Source organism: Zonotrichia leucophrys, chromosome 2 (genome assembly GCF_028769735.1).
Source record: "Zonotrichia leucophrys gambelii isolate GWCS_2022_RI chromosome 2, RI_Zleu_2.0, whole genome shotgun sequence".
NCBI lineage: Eukaryota > Metazoa > Chordata > Aves > Passeriformes > Passerellidae > Zonotrichia > Zonotrichia leucophrys.
The window spans coordinates 66607877-66630896 of NC_088171.1; the positions used below are offsets into that span (position 1 = coordinate 66607877).

At 39.8% G+C, this 23020-nt stretch overlaps 1 long non-coding RNA gene across 1 annotated transcript; it reads right to left on the bottom strand.

The window, feature by feature from the left end:
• Nucleotides 1-5282: 5282 nt before the first annotated feature.
• LOC135443193 (uncharacterized) lies at nucleotides 5283-8631 on the bottom strand. The gene is made up of 3 exons (XR_010438869.1): nucleotides 8475-8631; nucleotides 7499-7618; nucleotides 5283-6548 (listed from the first exon to the last, which is right to left on the bottom strand). It is a non-coding gene; the product is annotated as an uncharacterized LOC135443193 (long non-coding RNA).
• Nucleotides 8632-23020: the final 14389 nt, after the last annotated feature.

Sequence of the window (23020 nt, forward strand, 5' to 3'; positions counted from 1 at the left end):
CTATGTATTTTATGAACTGCCTCTATCTTGCACACCAGGGATGTCTCTGTGGCTAAAGCCATAATAGGATTTTCCTAAATGATACAGAAATACAAATATTCTGACTGAGCACTTTTCTGGGGTCGTCTTATTTACCAGCAAGCTTTGATACAGTATTTTGCTTCCATCTTTTAAAGGACATTTTCAATTTCCCATTTCCCTTATGAGTGCTTCCTGTAAAGGTGTCAATAACCACTAATTGCGTTCTGCTTGGCCAGTCTGCAAATCAAAACAGCAGAGGCAGCAAGCCAATATGCATTCAAATCCCGTTACTTGGCTGCCTCATTCTCAACTGGAAAGATATGAGAAGGCAAACATTCACACAATTGTATGCTGGGAAATTTGGAGTTGCTCCTGTGATCTCCAAAGATACCTGTGAGGCTGCTGCTAATTCTCAGACTTTTATTTTAAGAGGCTTACTGATGGGGGTATTTCTGTGTTGTTCCTTTTATTGTCAGTCCAAAAAATGGTATGTCTTAGGTCAGAGGAAATGTCAAAGGAAATAACTCTGCAGTAAGAGTACAATGTATGCAATAACTAAATTAGGAGCCTCTTCCCACAGGCAGGCAGGCCATCTCCTCAACATGGAATATTTCACTGTTTTGGTGGCCTAAGCAAGGAATAGGTGGGGATTTAGCTGTGCTAAATATCATGGAGAGAAACAAGACATTGATTTGATTACTTTTGCTCTTCTTTCATGACTTATATGTCAGCAGAGTGTTGATTTTCTTAAATCAATTTGTCATGCCAAAGTGTTAGCTGCCTAATTTCTGCTTGTAATATTCAGTCTGGAGTTCGGTTGAGAGCAGTCTGCTGTCAGCATTTTCTTCTGCACTTCAAACCACTTTGATTTCAATGTTTTGAAAGTCAATTTCCTTTCCTGGTTTGAGGAATGAGCTGTTCACCAAAAGAAATTCCAGAAACACTTTCCACAGATATTTTTTTCCAATTTCACTTAAAATCTTAAGCTAAGGAAAAGTTTCCACCGAAGACATTCATACACACAGAAAACCCTTACAGGAAGGCTGTCCAGAGGTGCCAAGAAAGCCAGCTCAGGCTGACTGAAAACACCAAAGGCCTGTGTGCAGGACAATCCATTTCCAAGCCCATTTTGTTCTGTTCTGACACAGAGGGGAAGGACAGGTGGGATCTTCTGTGTGTCTCCCCACCACAGCCCATTCTGAACCACACTTAACTTGGCTGCTAGGAGGCCACAGGTTTTATATTTCTGCTGACCATAGGGATGGCTCTTCCTGATGATGTTGGAGGATTGCTGAGTCACAGACTTTTTGTCTTGTAACTGTGGATCCAAAAGCAGCAATTTGTCCCTCTTCCACAAAGCATGTGAGCAGATGCATGGAAGGATAATAAATTAACATTGAGAGAGCAGAGGAAGGGAGATCTTTCCTTTCATCTGTGACCTAGCATATCTGACTGTGTTTATAGCAATCAGAAGTTTAGAAAATACTAAAAGATTACTCCACCATCTTTTTGGGGAGCAATACTTTGAAGAGTCAATGGATTTTGTCATCATTTTTCCTAAATACCTTCCACTGTTAATCTTTTTTTGTTTAGCAATCAACTTGTCACTTTCTACCCTGTTCTGCTAGCTTTCTATGAAAGACATAAAATACACTGAAAAAGCTGGATAAACCACTGATCTGATGCTCATGTTCAAATTAAAAAATGCTAGGAGGAGAGCATAAAGATACCAGCAGCTCAAGCTGCTGCTTACCACTAGATGTCACGCAGTGGCACAAATGGCTAAGGTAAGTCAAGTCTGGCACAATGCTGGTGCTGTGAGTTATTCAGTGATGTTTCTTTGGTTGTCACAAGAGACTTAGAAATCGCTGTTGTCTCCTTTCTTCACCTTGTGTTTCACCTTGGTCTTTGAACGAAAGCAGGCCCCAAAGGGCACTGATCTCTAGACTGATATGCCTAAACATATTGATGTACCTGCTGCCAGGCCTCCTCCCCATTCCCTGAGTGTTCTGCAGTATCACTTCTTTGCACAAGTCTCCTGGTGAGGATTTCTACTTTCCTGTAAAAGTTTGCTGGGGTGGGAGCTGAGGCCAGCTCATTCTTAGTATCAAGTGGAGCTGTGGTAGGCAGATACTGCCAAGTATCAGCCAAACTGATGCTGTCTAATGCTATAAGTTTCTGACAGCTGCTGGCTTACTGGTGTGTTTTGCTCACCAAACACATTCTGCATGAGCTGCAAAGGTGATGCTCTCTGTGGTAGTAAGTGGGCTCATCATGGCAGAAAAGTACAGGCAGCAGCAGAGCACCAGTGCAGCAGAAAGAGGTGAGGGGTGAAAGCTATTCTGATGTTTAAATGGAGTTGAATTCTGCTTCAGAATCTGCAACTGAGCATTTCTGACCTGTAAAGGAGAGATTCTGCTGCTGTCATGCATGCTGACTGTACCCTTATCTCTTCCTTTTCTCTTGAGGTTTAACCCTGTTGGCTTCAGCACTCTGTGGAGCAAGCTGCTTGTCACCAGCTGCAGTCAGAGTGCACAGGAATATCCTCCCTCTCTGTACCTGCCAGCTGTATTGGAATGAGGTCAAGCTGCCACCTCTCACACCCATGAGATGAACAAGCTACTCCCAGGCAATAGACTGAAGTATTCAAAGCTGTGGTTGTGTCTCCATGCACACCTGGCCAGCTGCAAGAGAGCTGTTTCATCTTCGTGGGAGACATCCCTATGGTGTGGTGTCACCTGTCACTGTGGGTTTGAGAGTTAAAATGCATTCCAAATTTAGAGATTTTCTTAAGAAAATATTTGTGGCAACTGTAAAAGGCTGGTGTAGCTGTATAAAAGTACCTAAAGACAATAATTCATGGCTCTGCTGAAACAAATGGCTTTTTCCTTCACAATTGCAACTGACATATATTAATTTTTTTCTTTGCCCTTTACCAAGGTGGTTCACATTTTATTTATATCAGGTTCTTTGCAGCACTAGCCAGCCATTTTAAGCCTGGGAACACAGTTGGGAACACATTACATGGCCAAGCTGGATTTTAAAATGCCTACACCTTGGTAGAATCATCAGGTTTCTTCCTTACAGAAAAGCTTCTCTGCTCATACCTAGGCTGGTTGGGTACCATGTGCCCTGCAGTCATGTGTGTCATCTCCTCTGCATGCCTCCTTCTCCCCTTGCTGTTCTTTGTTTCTGCCATTTCACAGTCTTTTTCACTACTGGTCTGGGCACACAGTGACTCTGGAAGACCAGAAGCAAAGAAAATTAAAATTATGTGCCTTGGATTTTGCACCAGTGGGCCTCAGTTCAGTTTCAGAAGTTCATTGTTATTCTTTTGGTATGATAGTGACTCCCTCAGCAGCTCAGACAGCAGCAGCAGATGGGCCTAAGAGTTATGTTTCTGAGCCTGCCTGCCCCTCCTTGCTCTTCCTGTCTGTCTGAGTGCTCACATTTTGTGCTGTAAAATCACACAGCGTGTATCCCGACACCACCCCCAGCAGCAACAACAGAAAAACCCTGGGACCCACAGAAAATGTATCTGTGGGACCAAAAGATATCTCAGGATCCCAGGATCCTGCTTTCTGCAGTCCCAGGTTGCATTCCCTAGTTAAGCACCATCAATATCAATACTTAATGGTATTCTCTAAGCTCAGGCAGTGAAGAAAATAGGGTTGTTATCTATCAAAGCACATTTTAGTTTTTGACAAGTAAAAAGCAGCATGGGGAATGCAGTAAGTCTGAAATGAAAGCCTAAAAGAAAACTCATATAACATCTGGTGTCATTTATCCCCTGTTGGCCTTCCATAGTGTGATATGATGAGCTTGTTCTGATTTAAGATCAGATGATTTGGTTTGAAAGAGGGGAGTGGGGGATGCAGGCAGTCTGGCAGCAAATTGGGATACAAAATCTGCTCAAATAATTGGAAACACGACAGATTTTCCTTAACTGATGCCAGTGGCATCTTAGTTTATCCATCTCTCTCAGCTGAATTTGTTAAGTGCATTATCTTATTGGTTTTAAAGTTTTCATCTCACTTATTTGCAGGGGAAAATGTGAGCAAATCAGTCATGATGGATTGCCTAATTTTCTGGGCTGAATAAACCAGTTTTATAAGACTGTTGATTCCTGGGTTATTAGTTAATAGAAACATTTATCAATTTCTTTATAGAGAAAGGGAAAAAAAACTTTAACCAATGATTGCATTTTAAAACTTTCATTAATGTTTCCACATAATGCTTAGTGTTGGACATGAATATGGTAATCACAGTTTTAAGGTTGGCTTGAAGCAAATTTTTTTCTGTCCTTCCTCTCTTCTCTTTTTTCTGTAGAAATTAGGAAAAAAAAAGTGAAGCAAAAGGATGTCATTAGATTGGTAATTATGTTGAGTGTTCTTTGATCAAGAAAAGGGGCAGAGGAAGAGAAAGATCATTTCCTAGCTAGCAAATGCAATGCCTGTATCTATTACCAATTTTCTCTATGTAAACAGGGCCTGATTCTGTGAGCTTGCACCCTTATGACCTACCAGTCTCTGTCTTCTTCTTGATTTAAGTGTAAGCTGGATGTTAACCCTCACTTCTGTGTGGCTTCAGCACAACACTAGAGTTGTGCCTAAAGGTATTCCATGAAGCCTTTGAGGTACATTGAGGTACCTAAAATAATACACCAGGTTTGGGTGGTTCACAATGGGAGCTCTAAAAATGTTGGCTTGCTGATTGAGATCCAAGAGATATAATCCATATAGTAAGCCTATTTAAAAAAAAAAATAGTTCCTAATGAGCAAACCTCTCCCTTCAGTCTTACAGAAGTGTCATCAATATTTGTTTTTAGATGCAAAGTCTGCAAGCAGACGAACACCCAGTGGGTGACATAGCCAGTGTACTGCATTAGGTGTGGCACCACACACTGCCCCAGCTGATGCTCACAGGGACAAAAAGATGTCTTCTTGCTCTCATTGAGGTGTAGCTTGCCCTCACCCAGGTATGGCTGTGCCTGTTACACATACATTATATAGCCCTTTGCATAAAGGGCCTTAATATAACTAAGAATCTTCTCACATTGATCAAACCGAAGTATCATTTAAAAAGACATCAAGTTCAGAGCAAGAATACATCATGTATGGACTGGTGAATAATGAAGTCATGTTCTAAATGAGATGCAGGATGTCCATTAAATTTTTTTAACACCTCTATTTCCCTTTCCATCTCCTTTTTAACATCTCAGATACCTGTGTTGAGCGGCGGTTCCAGAAGTGCAAAAGGCACTTCCTTCAGAATAAGAATGAAGGGAGTTAAAAAACTTTTATGCAAGTAGACTTTGCTGTGAAATGTTATCTTTTGTTAGTTCAAAGGTTTCTGAAGATATAAATTCTTCACAACTGCCCTGAGGTACTGAGAATGTAAATTGAATACTTTACAATTTGTAGACTGTTCCTGCAGTAATGTGTATCTCCTCTGTGAGTGAGTGTTTAGGGATTTTTCAATTACTGTAGTCTGAAAACTCTCTGAGATTCTTTAGGGCAGAAAAAGGCTTCCTTCTCAAAGTTGAGTCACTGATGTTCAAATTAGCTGCCAAAAGCATTCTAATGATCTGTGTTCCAGATTTTGCTAAACAGGGAAAAAAATTGGCCCATTTCACCAGGGGAAAGAAAAAAACACCCCAAGCCCTTCCTCCCCCAACCAGAAGTATTCAAAGGTTAGGCATTTTGCCAGGGTCAAGAGTGAGATGAATTGTTGACAATAAGTACACCTTGTTCAATAGGTCAAGGTCATTATTAAGGGATTCAAATGAACTTCTTTACATTTCCAGGGCTGTAGCATATGTGTGGCCTCCAGGCTCACTGTGTTGTTTAATAGCTTTTGTGAAGCTGTAAGTTAAATGATAAATTGGTTGAATATGTCTTTAAATCCAGTCCATTCCAAAACTGTATAGAGTACTCTTACACTTTTATGTACTATTATCAAGTGCACTTTACAGGGTGTGGTACAAATGGTCAGAAATACCAGCATTATGCCAGCTGATTATGATTTAGCGGTGTTTACAACAGACTACTCTTGCTACAGTTTATTGCTGCTAAGGTCAATAACAAATACAATTTAACAACTATTGCATCTCTAACAAATAAAAGATCCTAGCATATTTCTAAATGCAACGTGCATCAAAAATAGTGCAGGTAAAAACACTGGGGGTGATAGAAGTCTATAATATTAAGTAACTCATTAGGACATCAGGAGGATCTTCTGTGGCAGCCAGCAAGGGTGACCATCCTCATCCCTCTGACTGTCCAGGTTTGAGCTCCTTTCTGGCTTGAGAACAGGTGGGTGGGTGATCTACCACACCAGGCTGCAGCATCTGTGGGATCCTTCCTAAATCATGCACTGGTCATTTACTTCCAGAGGCAGCAATTGCATAATTAGTCCCCGGTTGAGTTGATGGACTTCATTTGCCAAGAATTGTATTCCTCACATGGTTTCTGCACATTGATTGGTCATCTGGAGCCACTTCTGACACAGAAAGTGGGGAATGGTCTCTGAAATTAGAGGACAGCAGGTTAAAGTGTGATGAGAGGGAGTATTTCTTAGAATCATAGAATCCTTAAGGTTGGAAAAGAGCTCTAAGATCATGGAATCTGACCGTTTACCCAGCACTGCCAAGTCACCACTAAACCATGTCCCCCAGTGCCACATCCACACAACTTTTAAATACAACCAGGGCTGGTGACTCAACCACTTCCCTGGGAAGCCTTTTCCAATGCTTGACAACCCTTTCCTTGAAGATTTTTTTCCTAATATCCAATCTAAATGTACCCTGACTCAATTTGAGGCCATCTTGTATGGTACAAGTGGTAACTGATGGAATTAATTGTCATCAAGTTGCATTTGTGAGAACATTCCAGTTCTGAGAGCTGGAAAGGGAGAACTGAGAGGAAAACTCAGCTGTATCTAAAAACTGATTCATTCTTGTAGCCTTCAGAATGCTCAGCCTTAATCTGACTTTGTTTGAAAACATGTAGGTGAATATTGCCAGTCTCCTCTCCAGATTTTTTCCTGCCCCTGAGCCTGTTGGTCCCTGGCTTGTATTCTCTGCTCACAAACTTTGTTTTCATTAAGATCCTACCTATTACAATCCCAAGATTCACCCCTTCCTGTTTCATTACTCCCTATCCACCAGTATTAATTTGTTCCACTGCACGCTTTACTATTTAGCTTTGTGAGATTTTCTAGTCATCCCAGAGACTTTGATGCCATTTAAGTTATGCAAAATGTGTATGCTTTTAAAACAAAAATGTACACAGCCTGCCCTTTGCAGTCAGTTTATGAAATGGTGTTATTGCAAATGAGAACCATGTCTTTGCAGTGCATAAATTCAGTTCACAGTCACTGGTGAACTTCTCTTCCCTGCCTCCAGCTCTGCCAGTGGCCCCCTTCTGCACCCCCAGTGGGCTGGTGTGTTTCTGGCCATGCTGAATGTGACACCTACTCTTCTCTGCAGATCTGCCAGGGTCAAAAGTCCTGCAGTGTGCTCTTCATAGACCATCTGCACTATGCCAGGCTTTCAAGAGTGTGATCCACAGGGAGGAGATTTGTCTGCATAGGAATTCTTCATAGGATACAATGAATGCATAATTAAAGAGGATTTTAATGCAAGGGAGTAACAGAAACATAACTTTGGCCATCCTGTCAGAGCTTAGGCACACCAGAAGCTTTACTGTGACTTTGAAGAAAAAGAAGTTACAACTGATAAGCCTTCCTTAGCTGACCACTTCTTAAACAAACTGTGATAATTCCCTATTGATAATGTGGGAAACAGGGAAATAAGGACACTGACAATTAGGTTATACGGCACAGTTAAACCCCTTGAGAGCCAGGAAAAAAAGAGGCAAGAGCGGTTTGGCGAACACACGGCAGCCACGAGAGTATTTTCAACATGGATTTCTTTGCAACCCAACTTTTTAATCCTGCGTCTTTGCTTTTCCTCCATCACTGTTTAGTTGCACAAATTATCCAGGATAAACTGAGTAACTGGGCCAGATTATGCAGTTTGATGTGCTTATTTCTGGGTGAGCAGTTTCTGGGATCTGTTAATGTTTCCCGGCTGGATTACGGAAACGCCGAGTTTCCCCCTTTCCTGAACAGTTCGGCGCTCTTCCCCACTGGTCCCTTGCCGGCGAGGATGACATAATCTGCCGTCGGGCCTGTTCCCTGGCAACCGTCCCATTTCTTGGCTCTTTCCAGCTGAAAGCCAGTCTGAGTCACCCTGCACATTTCCAGTGTATCAAACAGACATAGGCTCGAGTTAATCTTGTTAGCACAATGAGGCAGTTTTCAAACATTGCAGCAAATCAAATCATCCCTAAGGACCGGGAGGGAGGAGAGGGCGGAGGGAGGGCGGGGGAGAAGGAGGCAAAGGCTAACCATCAAAGGTGGAATAAGCGCAGAGGGAGCCCGGCTTCTACCTGGACAGCAGCTCCTGCATCCCGGCACGGCCAGATCCTGCTCTTCCCAGTGGCACCTCCCTTCCCACCGGTCCCGCATCCATGCCGTGCTCGGAGCAGAGGCAGCGGTGGGCAGCAACAGTGAGAGAGCTCATCCATCTGCGAGGAAAGAAGCAGCTTTGATGGTTCCCCAGTGGATGTAATTGTGCTCATTACTGCCCATTTACATTTCATCACTCGATTATCGCAAATGCCTCATTACTGTTGATAAGGGTTTGCTGTTGAACTACTTGCTAACTATTCATTCCTGAGCTTTGCTGTCATCAGGCAGACCCGTGTGAGACGGGAGAGGACTGGGGAGGGCTGGGGGAGAGGGGGGAGCATTGAGAAGACATGAGGAGGGGGAGGAGAGACAGGAGGTGAGAAAGGTCTTCTATCAGATTTGATTAAAGGCTGTGATTTAAATCGATATTTAATAAAGTGGCTGCTGCCACATAACGCGTGCAATTCCCCATGCAGGCAGAATCATGAATCCAAGGGCCTTGCTGCCTGCTACATAACTCAATTGGGTTTTGTGCACTGGTCTGGCACCTGTGTCCCTGAGCACAGCGCCTCCGAGGTAATGGGTTTATGAGCCGATGAACAGAGCTGATAGGTTCTAAATGGATTAACTAGGTGTCTGCAGCCTAGTGATGAATACATCAGGAGAAAGAAAAAAAAAAGGAGAGATAGAGAGAGAAAGGCAAAAGGAAAAAAAAAATGTCTGCATAAGCAGAGAGTGATAGAATGTGTTGACAGACACTGTGGCTGCCACGAACCCCACAGGGTGAAACACTGCTCAGCTCCTGTCAGTCAAGTGCTCTCTGGATAGCGGGTGAAGACAGTAGGCAGCAAGGCTTCACAAGCCTGCAGGTGACAGGTAGCATCACCCAACAACTGCTTCAAAAGGCTAAAATGGAGCATGACTCATCTCACAGCTATGGCAGGTCTGGGATTTCCTCGAAAGCTCTGCATATGCTGTTTTGGCTGGTGGGCCTGCCTTCCACTGTGGCTCAAGCACATGCTCCAGCCAACCTGTGTGTGTATTTGTATCCCTGACAGTGAGTTACTGTTGCTATAGTTGTGGTCTCGCAGTAGTTCCTCCATCAGGGTTGGATTTCTGCCGTGCTGAGCCTTGCACAGACACCCACTGTGGGGCACTTCCTGCCCCTAAGTGTTTTTTTAAGTGAATAAGCCACAAGGGCCATGAAAGTATTATTGTATTTCCACACGGGAGGTAGGAATTGATATGTTAAATAATTTGCCCAAGATTCCGTAGGAGGACTGGAAATTGAAGCCAAATCTCTTAAACTCAGGTCTAATGCCCCAACTGTGGAGCCATCCTTCCTCCTGTGGACAGGGCCATGGAGTATCACTGTCTATGACTGATGTACAGAATATATTGTAGGTGGAAAATAAAGTCAAATAGACCTTAATGATGACCTCTGTTTGCTACCATTAAGCTACAGTGTTAGGTTGGAGGATTTTGTGGGTTTATGGCTTTTCTACCACCCTTCATATGGGCTAAGAAGATACATGTTTTGTAAGTGCCATATTCTGCCACAGCACCTAAAAAAAAAAAAGCCATGTCATTATATGCAGACATGACACGGATAAATGAACCAGTGTCTGTATCCGCTGTCACAGTCACACAGGAGTTAACCAGACTGGTTTGAAGTAGGCATCTCTTTTTGAGAATATGTTGCCTTTTTACTAAAAATTGAAAACTGAATACTTTTATTTGAAAAATACTTCCACAGTGCTCATGAGAGCTATATTTTGGATTTTTATCCCACCATGGTTCTTGTTGTGTGATTCTCCCCAAACAGATTACATTGCATATAATTTTCACCTCTTGCTGAGCTGCTGCAATGAATTATGGAATCCATTGGTTTCCCATGGGAAATGAAGTCAGAAATATAAGTATCCCAGATATTTCAAAGCTGAAATCTTTGGTTAAAAGAAAAAAAAAAAGTTGTAAGAATGGAACCTTTTGCAAGAAATAGTTTATTTCACCCTCTTTTTTTGAGTGAAAAATTGAATAATTTTTAGCCATAAATACGTTTAATGTAGAACAGGGTAGACATAGAAGATAGCTGTTTACTATGTTGTTGCACATAAACCACAATTTAAAACCGTTGCCTGATTGTGTTAAGCCATGGTTTCAAAAGTCTGACCAGACAGGTCGAATCCAGGAGAGTGAATTCTCTGAGGTATTGCTCTATACCTGCATTTACTGGTTGCTTTTTAAATTCTTGTCTCAATTTTTTGTAAGTCTATTTCTGAAAGGAAAAAAAATTACTGGAATGAGTTACATTTTTTTTTTCCTACAAAACAACTTCTACAACAAAATTTTATGCAATTAGATTGACTTGAACCATTCAGTATTATTCAGACCATCTGGGTTAACTACATGATGCCATCCCAGCTACAGCAGACTTCATTCAAAAGTATTATGAGAAGAAGCAGGCTTTTCTGTAAGGATGCATTTTGGAAAAGGAAAATAAAGTTATGGACATGGAGACAAATACATCCATCAGCAAATGGTGAGGTAACAGTTGGTTCTGTGTAAGATAATGCAAAAAGGCTCCAATCATAATGCTTGTCTGACTCACTGAACTTGTAAGGGATTTCCTTCTCCTTTTAAATTCACAGTGTATAATCCAGCCAGATCTCAGCCACACAGATATCTGAAGACTCTGGACACAAAAGTTCCTTCTGAGTTCTGAAGACTCTGATGTCTGTGACAATTAAAGATAGAGTAAATGTCAAGATTATACATACATAAGTCTACATTAAATGAACAGCCATTGATAACAACCAAAGTGCACCATATTATGTCTATATGCCTTAACTGTTTCTTCATGTTGGTTAGCTTGATTTTACAAAACCAGATTAGATCACAGAATTTTCAACCTGAAATTTAAGATGAAAAATAAAAGTGAATCAACCATGGCAAACAAGAGTGTGACCCACCAAACACCAAAAGGAAAAAGTACTCTAATCTGAAAATACCAATGTGACAGATGTCAAATGCACTATTGGTTGACTCACCATGGAGGGATGTGTTGTGGTATGGCATGACTCTTGATAATTTTTTAGATGAAATTTTCAGTTCTCGTCAAATTCTGTTTGTTTTGCTCAAAAGTTTACTGTCCAATTGCTAATGTGCTATCTCCTACCAATGAAAATTCCTGCTTAGTACTTGTCCAATTGAGTTGTGACCTAATTTCACAGATAGATCATTTGTTACAGCCTTAAAACATGAGTGTTGCCAACGCTCCTACAATCAGTTCCTCCATTGTATATAGACTTAGAAAAATGTACACACTCAGGTCAGTGCACTCAGCACAGAGCAAGAAGAAAGAAAATGTAGCTACTTCTATTTGCCTGATCAGGAAATACCAAAATAAAATGTTATAGGGAAACCAATAACATATCATTCTAATTCCCCGTGCAATTTGGAAAATGTACAAATATTTTTAAAATATTTTTGTGTCAGAGTGATTCCTTTTATTAAAAATATCAATTAAATATTCCTGCTCTGTCCCTTGACCTCTCCCCCCGCCTTCCCTCCAGAATAAAAAGACTGTTATAGAGGAAGAGTAGCTGCCACCTGGCATTAAAACACGGACTATGTGCATCCATCTGTTCAATGGAAATCATAGACCCTTGAGTCACACAAAATGGTGACTCAGAATCAGAGGGAGATGACCTTCAGAGACTCTCTGTCAAGGCAGTTCTGATGCTTTTGTTGTCTTTTGTGATCCTTGAAGATTCTTTGTCTTGCTTTCTGAAGGGCCTTAATTTTTGTCCTCTGGAAAACTGAGGTCAGTCAGAAATATTTCCTTCAAAGAGGTAACATGCCGTAGAGAGCCCTTTGATTGTGTTTACTAAATGCTCTCCTCCTTCTGTCGCTGCTCTCTGTGGTTGTCCCTTTGTGGAGATGGTTTTTGGCCGCCCTACAGCCATGACCCCTCCAGCTTGGCCCTACAAATTCCTCTCAGATGCTTTAACCAGCATTCACATCCTCCTGCTCATCCATTCCTACAAAAATGGAAACCTTAATGTCCTGTCCTTTCTTGTCTAACTCCACAAAATATTAATTATACATGTACGTAAATATATTTGTGTGTTGAGGAGTGATCCATGAGCAGTTTCTTCTGTTGTGAAACTTTGCACCACTGAGACGTGCAAAGCTGCCTATAAAACAGTTTAGGGTGCTGAGCTCTCGCAACTTGCACCTCCAGAAGAGCCATGAGGGTGTTCAGCTTGCCTGGATCTTGGCCACAGAAGCATAACACAGGAAGGATTTAGTCCTCATCCAAGAAATATTTTGCAGATGCGGCTCAACGAAGGCATCTGGACCAAGAAAGATAATTAAACCAGGACAGAAACAAAGACAAACTCCTTTCATAACCTAAAGAGAATTTGACCAATTGAGTCCCTTTGTTTGTATCAGCTAAACATTCGTGCGTGGAAATCGGATGGTTAGAATAAATATTTGGTGCCTACTTGGTAATATTCATGAAATGTATTTACATGTTTAGATTATTCTAAATCTGCATACCTAAACTTTAAGCATATGTGCAATCAGCTTCAAGTTTTCCAAACAAAAAAAGACCAAGAAAGGGGGGAAAAATAGCATCTGCTCCTCAGCTAATCAAACCACCCAGGGAGATTGTCAATAAACAGTGCAAGGACCGGGTCCTCCTGCCGCTCCTTATTTCCTACGTGTCATATTCCATAATGGCACTTAACTGAAAGCAGATCATTGAAGACTGCTCACAAAGGATTGCTGCTTTTTGGTTTTTTATTTAAGAAAGGCCAAAACGTTGAGGAGTGGGAAGCACTGGCAAAACAGTGGGGTGAGGAGAAGAAAGTGTGAGAAGAGTCTTCCTGATCATCACAGTGAGAGGAGGGTAAAGAGTTCCTCCAGGTGTGAGAGTCCCCTGCCACCACTGGAGAGACCCTGGTGGGGCTAGGGGAGCTGGAAATGAAGCAATGAAGTTAAGAATAGGAATCAGAGGGTGAGAGTATTTCACTTTTTTTTGCCTTTGCTCCAAACATTCAGCTCTTTTTAAGCTGGCAATAAATAATTAATAAAATAACTTGTTAATTTATTTTTAATGAAAAAAATTACTTTTCACCAAATCAAGTCTGTTTTACCCATGAACATTGATAATTTTATTGACAATTTTGGGTAAACTTTTTCAACTTATTTTTTCCCCCTTATCCTCCTGAGGAGGAGAAGTAGGAAAGGAGCGCATGGCCAAGGGCAACCTTCCACAGAAGGAAAGTCATGATAGCAATATATAAAAGGATTTCCTTGACAAAATAAATTATAACATTTTTGAATATCAGGAGGCAGTCTGTGACTATATGATATAGTTTACAATGAAAAACTGGAATAAAGCACCCAGTGTGTGTTCTGAAGAAAATGCCAGCTCTTCCTGGCATGCCTAAGTATCCCTTAAGAAGAGATACTGGCCATCTTATTTAATAGGTTTTGTGCATGTTGAAAAAGAAAAGGTGATTTCTGTCAGTGCTGTTAGAGCAACATTTTGAGTATATGGAAACCTGATGCCTTGAATTGAAAAATATTATAGTATACAATTTGTTTAATGTTGCATGCTGCTTAGAACTGTATCCTGTATGGGATAAGATAGAATAGGAAACATGCCAATATAGGGAAAGGTGAGGGACAAAAGTGACAGCTGCTTTATCCATTATCATCTCATACTCACAACAAAAGCTCCATTTTTGGTTTTTTGTTCCAGGTTTATTATTTTGATTGCTTTTTTTTTTGTCCTTTTCCCCCCGCTTTTATTTTTATTGAAGATAAGGCTCTCTTATGCTTTTATACAATGCATAACATACAAACACGTCAGCTTGTGTGTTGTGTTATGTTATGTTATGTTATGTTTTTCCCTTGACTAGTCAACACGTGGTAGAGATGCTGTTACATTAAAACTGGTAACACTGGAGAAACTCAACATAAGTAGAATGGAAAGTGGTTGGGGTAGGAGTGATGGATATTTTCCCAGTATAATCGTTGCAGGATTTCCCAGTCAGAAGAAAGCCTATGCCAGAATGGAAATGGTGGCAGAAAGAGCCAAAACCTGCTGAGCATGGAGGTAAGGTGTTGCTTTCATTTCTTATACCCAGGTTTTGTGCCGCCAAACCTGTGGCCGCAGCTCTATGCAACCACGGGCCAGTGCATGGCAGTACCACTGTGCCGTTGGAATCAGTTTTCCATAAGATCAGGATGTGCCATCCTTTGGTTTTTGACATGTGGGCTGCAATGGGGAGTTTGTGCTTAAACAACTTTAATTTTGGTGTCAAACCACCAGTTCACTGTTTCCTTGAGTTGCAAAATGCTGTAACACACTGAGGAGGTTGCTGTAAGGTTGCCCCACATGCTCACCCTGGTTGTAAGCTGAGCTTAAAGCAGTAGCCAAGATGTATAGAGAAATTACTTCAGATTTATTTACAGAGACTCATTTGTGTTGAACTTGCAGTTTTCTATTGTGTCAGCAACTCTCTATTGCATTTATTTGTTACTGTGACATTAGGCAAGAGTACAATCCTATTAAACCTGTACATTACATTTCACAGAATTGTAAGCCTTTTTTATTTCACAGAATGAGAAGAAATATGAATTCTTACTGCTGAAAATTCCTGATACAGCAGTCAAGACTGAAAATACTGTCACTCTCAGAGCAGGAGCTTGGCGCGTTTTTTTTAAACTCATGTATTTTTTAATAATTTAATACCTGAAATAAAATTTGCTGTGTTTTACCACTCATCAGGATGATAAGGAAGACACTTAGACATCTATCAGTGAAGAGAGGAAAGTTTTCACTCTGTTCTTTTCAGCTGGCATCTTATCTGGCAAGGAATTTCTTTGTTTTGAGTTTAGCCTCTGTTTTGCAGATAGACCATTGATGCAAGGTTTAATAACCCATCTGTTAAAAAAACCTGAGTTTAAAATGGCAATTCTTCCTAAGTCCACACTATGTAAGACCCTCTGAGTATTGAGATGGTTATGGAAAGATGATGGCCCTGGGATTTGCCCACAGGTTCTCAGGGCCAGCTGAGGGATCACTCTCATGGATTCTGCAAAAACCCTCAGCAGAGACATTCTTCAGAACATGCTCAGGTAGCAAAAAGCACTCTATTGAATCATTGTTCAGGAGTTCTTTGGTTCTCTTCGGGGACAGCTAACATTTTGCACCAGCAATGCAGACTCTGAAAATTCCATGTGAGTGAATGACCGTAGAGCACAAATTTGCTTCCTTTACTTTTTGTGAATGCCTTGGGTATAGGAAACAGATCACAAATGGAAAAAGAGTCTTTAGTGAGACAGGCATTTAGCTTTGTCCTCATTTAGAGTACAAATGGAGGAAAAATAATATTTCTGCAAATCTCTTCCAGAAAGGAACAAAATGGGAAACCAGCTTTGAAAGTCTCTCACTATTGTGGTAAGAGTGCATGAGATCAGAGCCTGTATATGCAGGGGTTTTTTTCTGCTAACACTATAAACTATTTTAATTAATATGATGGATTCACTGGAAATAATAAAGAAATAAGAACTTGAATTCTGCTGAGGACTAAAGTCTGTGGTGCTGTTTCAAACTCTGGTTGGGAACCCACCAAATTCTAATTAATTTCTTGTTTGCGTCATGCCTTTGGTGTCACCTTGTACAAATCTTTGTGCCTCTACCACTGTTCTATTTCCCATAAAAAGGAAATAATACCTCCTCCCCCGGAGATGTTTTGTAAGGATGTGTTTTTAAGGCACTTCAATATTTTTGTGATCAATCCCATTGAATTTCTGGGGATGAAAAGTCTGTTTGCAAAAGATTATAGGAACTAATTACAAGGTTCAAATATTTCTTTACAGGCTATTTTATTTGCTATAATATAAAATTTGTTGAAAATTTCCCTCTGCCAACAATTTCTATATTATTTGTAATACATAAGAGTGAAAAGTTAAATTATGACAAATTTTGGGCTTTAAAAAAGTGACTGTTGAAAAGTTCTACTTGTACTTCTCAATGTGAGATTGTTTACAGCAATATGAATTTTCTGAGGCAAATTTTCCATGAGACTGCATTGATTTACAACAGCTAGAGATCTGGTCTGTTGTGTCTATATTAATAATAATTTTACCTGAAGTTGCAGTAATTTTAAATGTTGACAGCAAGGCTATTTGTTTTCTGCCATGCACTTGTATCTGGCAATGCCTGAATATTTACATATTTGTCTCAATTTTGTATCAAAATAATGTGACAAAATAGTGTTTAGTACAAAACTGTTGACTCAATTTAGTTATAATTTTCTTTTCTTATGAGTAATTCATTATGCAAATGGAAACAACTGAACATGTGCCCTATTATTAATTTTTATCCTTTTCAAATGTGCAGATAGTCTTGAATCCTAAATCCCATATGGAATAAATAGTTACATCAACACACATGTTATTTGCAAACCTGCATGCTGTAAATCATATGTGCTAACATGGTAATTGTTTGAACAGTTGAGATATTGGATGACCTTCAAGATCTTAGCTGGTGAAAAGTTGGAGGCATGAGGAGTTCTGTGAGAGTTAAGCAAGGTTTATCAAAGTTCAATGCTGAAAAAATGACACATATTTACCTTTTGGTACTTCTTGAGGTAATTTGCAATTTTTTATTTGGCAAAATATTTGCATTAAAATGTACCTGTTTTTCTGCTTCTGAGAGAAGATTTTTATCCATCCTAACTCTCTAATGCAATATAAAAAGACTGTGGTAATATCAAATTTTAGGTCTGGTGAATTTCCCAGGATAAAAGTCCCCTGTGGAAGCATGAGTGCAGGGGCCACCAGAAAGCAGAGCTGGGAAGAGACGTGGTGCTCAAGACTGGGATATTGGCAGGAAATTCTAGGAAATTCCAGGAAATTCTGTGGCAGCCTGGTGAGACTGATCTGAGGCACGGCTGAGACAAGATAAAAAGACTTCTCTAAGGCAAAGACAGGATTTTGAAGCTCTCAAACAATCCAGTATCATCAAGGTCAGAAGGCAAATTTTTACCTGATATGTCCAGGGTGAGTGAAGAAAGAGAAGGCAGGGTTCCCTGCTTATTCCAGAGTTCAGGCTTATTCAGCATGATTTCAAAAAGTGAGTCATGGTTGCATGTGTCCAGCATGAGACACCTGAAAAATGCCAGTTCAAGCAAGACCCCGAGCATGTGATCTCTTTTTTGTCAGTTATCTGAAGATGGAGAAGAAACTTGGAGCTGGGATAGTAGTCAGAGTTTCTAGTCCTGTTTGAAAGGGTAAAATTAACAGCTTGTACTGGCTGTTTTGTTAATTCATTATATAAATATCGGGGCATCTCCAATTCTCTGCGCAATAACTCTGTTTTCATGCACAGGAATATCGTATCTTGAAGGAGAACATATTTAACAGCAGACACCACTGTAGGTTTTATATTATAAGGAAATATTTTTAAAATTTCCTTCTGTCATTAACTATTTTTTTTAATCTAAAGTATATTTAACATTACAGCATTTTACCACAGGTGTCCTGGGTATAAATGCAAGTTACTTTAAATATATGTGTGTTTGTGTATGAATACAAACTATAGTAGAATTGATGTCTGTTGAAAAATGTGAGGCTTTATCTCAGCAGTATATTTTCCCTCCAGAGCACTACCTTCTTCATCAGCATTGGACATCATTTGTAGATGGCAGCTCATGAGAATGAAACACCCTAATATGGCCCTTAGTGAACTGGATCTTTAATTTTTAAATTTTTTCCTTTTTCCATAAGTTATCATCATTAAGCATTTTCATTAGGACATGTAGAGGTCAAGTTCCTTGAATTGTGCTGATGGCAAGCCAGGAAGATCTGGTGAAAGTTATATCTAACGCAAATATATTCCTATTTACAACATTGAAAAAGAAAATCTCAAGTTTACAACCAAAGTTAGAGACCAGATTCAAAGTCATGTTTGGTTAATCTGCCATCTATCTCTCCCCACCAAAAGTGGTGACTTTTGGTTTTGTTTTTAATATTTTGATTCTGAGCTCTTTTCAAGTGGTGTGTGGGTGTTTTAGTAAATATTGTAAATTAAATGCTAAACATGATGCATTTTAACAAGAAAAAGTACTTGAAAATCTGTGCACTGCTTTTCAAGGAAAATCGTGTGTTTTCTAAAAGTTAAATGCATTAGCAAATGCTGATGAATAGAGAAATATAATGCAAAATGTAGGAGGCCTTTTGTAGATTGAGAAGGTTGTACTTTCAGTCTTTTGACATAATAACTATTGTAACATTGTTTTGAAATGTTTTGCAGAATTTTGTAGCTGAGAGAGAAATAATCCAGAGCTCAGGGAAGACAGAAAACATCTTGTGGTTCAGTATTGTGGGAAGGCAAAATAATATATGTGAAAGTTACAAAGTTCAGATAACAAGTATTTTGTTTCCACTGATTAAAAATGGAATAGAAGAAGACTTTGCTGAGATTTCTAAAATAAAAAGAGATCAAGTGTTGCTAATTTTTTTTTTTTTTTTATGCAAGAGCACTCAGGATCTGGCAATAATACTCCAATTCAGAAACCATTTTGTGGTGACAGCTGGCAAACACCTTCTTTCTTAGTGTCAGTCCCAGTGATACACTTGGAACATATGCTGGAAGATGAAACAGATACTGTGTGGACAGCTCAGAAAACTTCTAGTTTGTAATTTATTTTCCAAGACGAATTCAATTTGTTTGCTACATCAAAAAAATCACCAAAAAGAATAGCATGAAAGACAAAAGAACTGGCCAACAATTGCAACTTGGAAACAGTGTAATTCCCCTGTGTGTTTCCCTGAAAATAGTTCCTTTAAGAATAACAGTGTTGTGTCAGCAGTCTTTAAGAAATCACTTTTAAGTTTCTGAGATGAATGATTCTAAGTGACATGGTTCAAAAGAGAATGAACTATGTCAATAAATGGTGAGGTGTCATCAAAGAGGCCAAGAAAGCTGTAAAGGTATTAAATTATCACCCTTAAGTAACTCTCATTATGTAAAGAGCTTTTTTTTTCCCTTTGCAGCTTTTTAGCATTCTCATTCTTCTAAAAATCCCGGTTGAAATTTTGCAAATACTGACATATATTAGAGTTCTTCAGAATTATTCCTGTTCCATAACTATCATGTTGCAGGGAAAGTACATGGTTGATAAATGGAATCATTTCTGTGCCACAGATAGCACATCTGTCACTCACATGTCACTCATTTGAGCCTGCACGAAGGTGATCAGAGAATTTCCCACACTTCCCACCTTTGTCCAAAGACATTTCTTTTTAAAGCACTTTGTCATGTCTTTCAAGATCTATGTTAATGGTTGTGAAAATCTAAATGAAGTCTCCTTCCTCTATTTATTTTAACCCAAAATACAGGCATATATGTGTGCATATAAAAAATAAATATTATTAATTATAAAATAGTCTTTGTGGATGCATTTCAAAGTTTAGAATTCCCAAATAAAACAATATTCCCAACAGCTTTTTCCTCATTTAAAATTATTCATATGCATTCCCCAGAGTACCGGGAAAGCAGATAGCAGAGGCTTTTTATATACAGCGTATAATTGACAAAATCAGGTTCCCGGCATACAGATAAAAAGGTGTCCCATTTCCGCTGGATCCACTTTTTGAAAACCTGTGATGTGTTTTTTGATTTACTCACTGAGACCTGTGCTCAGAGAAGGGATGGGATAATTTTGGGGAGAGAAGAGACTCGTGTTTCAGGAAAAGTGATTGCCCGGTATCCAGAGATCATCTGGGAACCAAGAGAAGACAGTGTGTGTGTGGTCCGAGGTCAACTGTCCCCATTGTTCAGCCTAGTCTGTCTCTCAATAATGAACTAGTCATTCTGCAAGCTCTGCCTTTATAACAGAGCCAAGAATAGAGGGTGCTCATTTTAAACAAGCATCTCACTGACACTCACATTTGCCCCCACTGAATTTCATGGATGCTAAACTATTGCTGCTGAAAATGCTGACTTCCTTTTCTTACCTGTTCTTCCCTTGAGAAGAGGCAGGGAAGCAAAGGGCTTCTCCTGATGTGAGGAGGGAGAAGTCCTTTGCTCTGGAAATATTGGCAGGTCCAGACCTTTGAGTTGGAGGAAGGTTTAGGCCGGGAACCTGGCATGCATGGTGCTGCAGGCACCAGAGGCTGGCTCTGCCCCTGAAGCAACAGCCCCTGCACCTGGGGCTGAATTGGGGTATGCCATGTTGTAACAGGGATATTCCTAAACTTGCAATCTTCTGACACTGTGTCTGTTGCTTTAGAGAAACAGTGAGCTGTGAGTAAAGTTATTTAACAGTTTCTGTCAAAAAATTTGGAACCTCAACAGCTATTTGACTTAAGCAGTTGGGAGATATTTTTCTGGAAAATGTTTCAAGGCCAGGAGGTAATGCTATTTTATAAATGTTTTCTTCCTTAAGCAGCACTCTGAAGGGGTTAGGTTCAGTTTTGAGCATTACCTCAGACAGTTTTCATAAACAGATTTTGAAAGATGGTGGCTGGGCTGATTTTGTTGGAAAATACTGTTTCCCTTTTGTGAAATTTTATTCTAAATTATTATTTGAACATGTTTATTGGAGCTTGTCATCCTAAAATCCTTGAACACATAGAAACCTTCCAGAATTAGAGAAGATAACACATCTCTGTGTTTAATAGTCCTGACAGATTTTTCTTCTAGGTTCACTTCTAATTTTTCTTTTATCCCTTTTATTATTTCTGGCTCCAAAATTTCCTGTAGCAATAAGCTTCATATTTTAATTACATGTCAAATGAGAAAGTATTTACTTCTGTTAACTTTAAACAGGCTGTAATAATTTCATGTCCTTCAGAATGAGAAACAATTATAATTGTTACCTATTCATTCTCTCCATGCCATTTGTGTTATGCTTTACTTTTCTAAAACCATAATTTATTTCTTTCTGAATTGGTAGAGTCATTGTATGTAGTAGGTCTCCCACACTGCTCATCAGTGGCATCATCTCTTTTTTTCTAGGAGACAGAATGCCACAGGGAAGTATTTTAAAATTATGCTTTTGTTGTCCTGGTCTGTACTAAACTTGGAGCTGTGAGTGGAAACAATTCATCTGATTTCAAGGGCTCTGATGCATCCTAAGAGTAAGGATAGTTCTGTGTGTACTTTTCTTTTACCTTTTAAGTTTTGATGCATTAGTGGAGCAGAATATTTGTGGTGTCCCAAGAAGAGTGCAGGCCTGATTCATACACACCTGTCTGAACAGTGTGGGTGCAGTCACCTTCTGCAGTCACAGCCGCTTTCCACCCAGCTCCAAGGGAACCCTAATGATGACCAGTTTGCAAAAATCCAGGGGTGAGTGTACACAGGGAAGTGTGAATTTATATCAGATATTTTATGCCAGATTGTGCTTAGTTTTAAAATGTCATCTGAGTAAAGGTGTGTGAAAGGAGATGGAGATCAGTATCACAGGACAGAGAGAACCTTGAGAGCTCTCCTGGAGCCACGTTTCACTGTCCAACAGCTTGACTTGAGGTCTGTTTGGGTCAGGCTCCTTGCTGGAGTACCCAGGCTCCAAACACACTCCCCTGGTGAGCTGTGTCCTGTGACAATTGGCATTAACCACACTGCAAGAGCCAGTGTGAGCTGGCTGGTGAGCAGAAGGCTTCTATAGCAAGAACAACTACAAAAAAAGGAAGATATGTATGACCTGGCAAACAGAGATTTCACTGCCATCACAACTTGCTTCAGAGCAGAATTTCTGCTCGTTTTAAAGCAAAAAGTGATGTCTTTTTATCACAGCTGTAACTCTGAGACAGTAGGTGAAAATACTTGGAAGCTAAGAAAGTTGAATAAGTGCTTGTTCTTAATGGGTGTTTTTAAGAACTGTGTTCACAGAGATGTTATTCTCTAGGTGTATGTCATTCAATGTCATCACATTAACACTGATATTATGATTCTTACATTCAACAGAGCAAGAATTTACTGCATTTTCTGCTATGCACTTCCAGTGAAATAGAAATATCAGTTCAAATATTTTGGAGCATTAGATATTCTTTAATAAATAATACATGAACAATCATGTATTAAGGTCTTTTTCAGTCATCTGGAGGGAGCAGAAGGAAAGAAGGAAGAAAAGTAGGGAGAAAACTACTAAGGTGGGAAATGCAGAACTTCACTGAAATCATCAGTTTGTGTCCGAAGGGACTAGGTTTTACTTGTGACAGGACTTTTTTTTTCTAGATCTACAGCAGTGAAATAGATCTAGTTCACTTACTTGACCATAATAATTTTTAGGCAGACAGGAAAATGTACTTGCCTGAGAACTCTGACTGGCTGAAGTGGATTAAGCCCATGGATTGAGACCAATATCGAAGATTATTTTTTCTAGAGTTGTGGTTGTTTGTACGTTTGCATTGTTTTTAATTTCTTCAGCCCACTCAGCAGACTAGACAGACAAAAGAAAAGTAGATCTGCAAGAATGCCACCATCTACTGA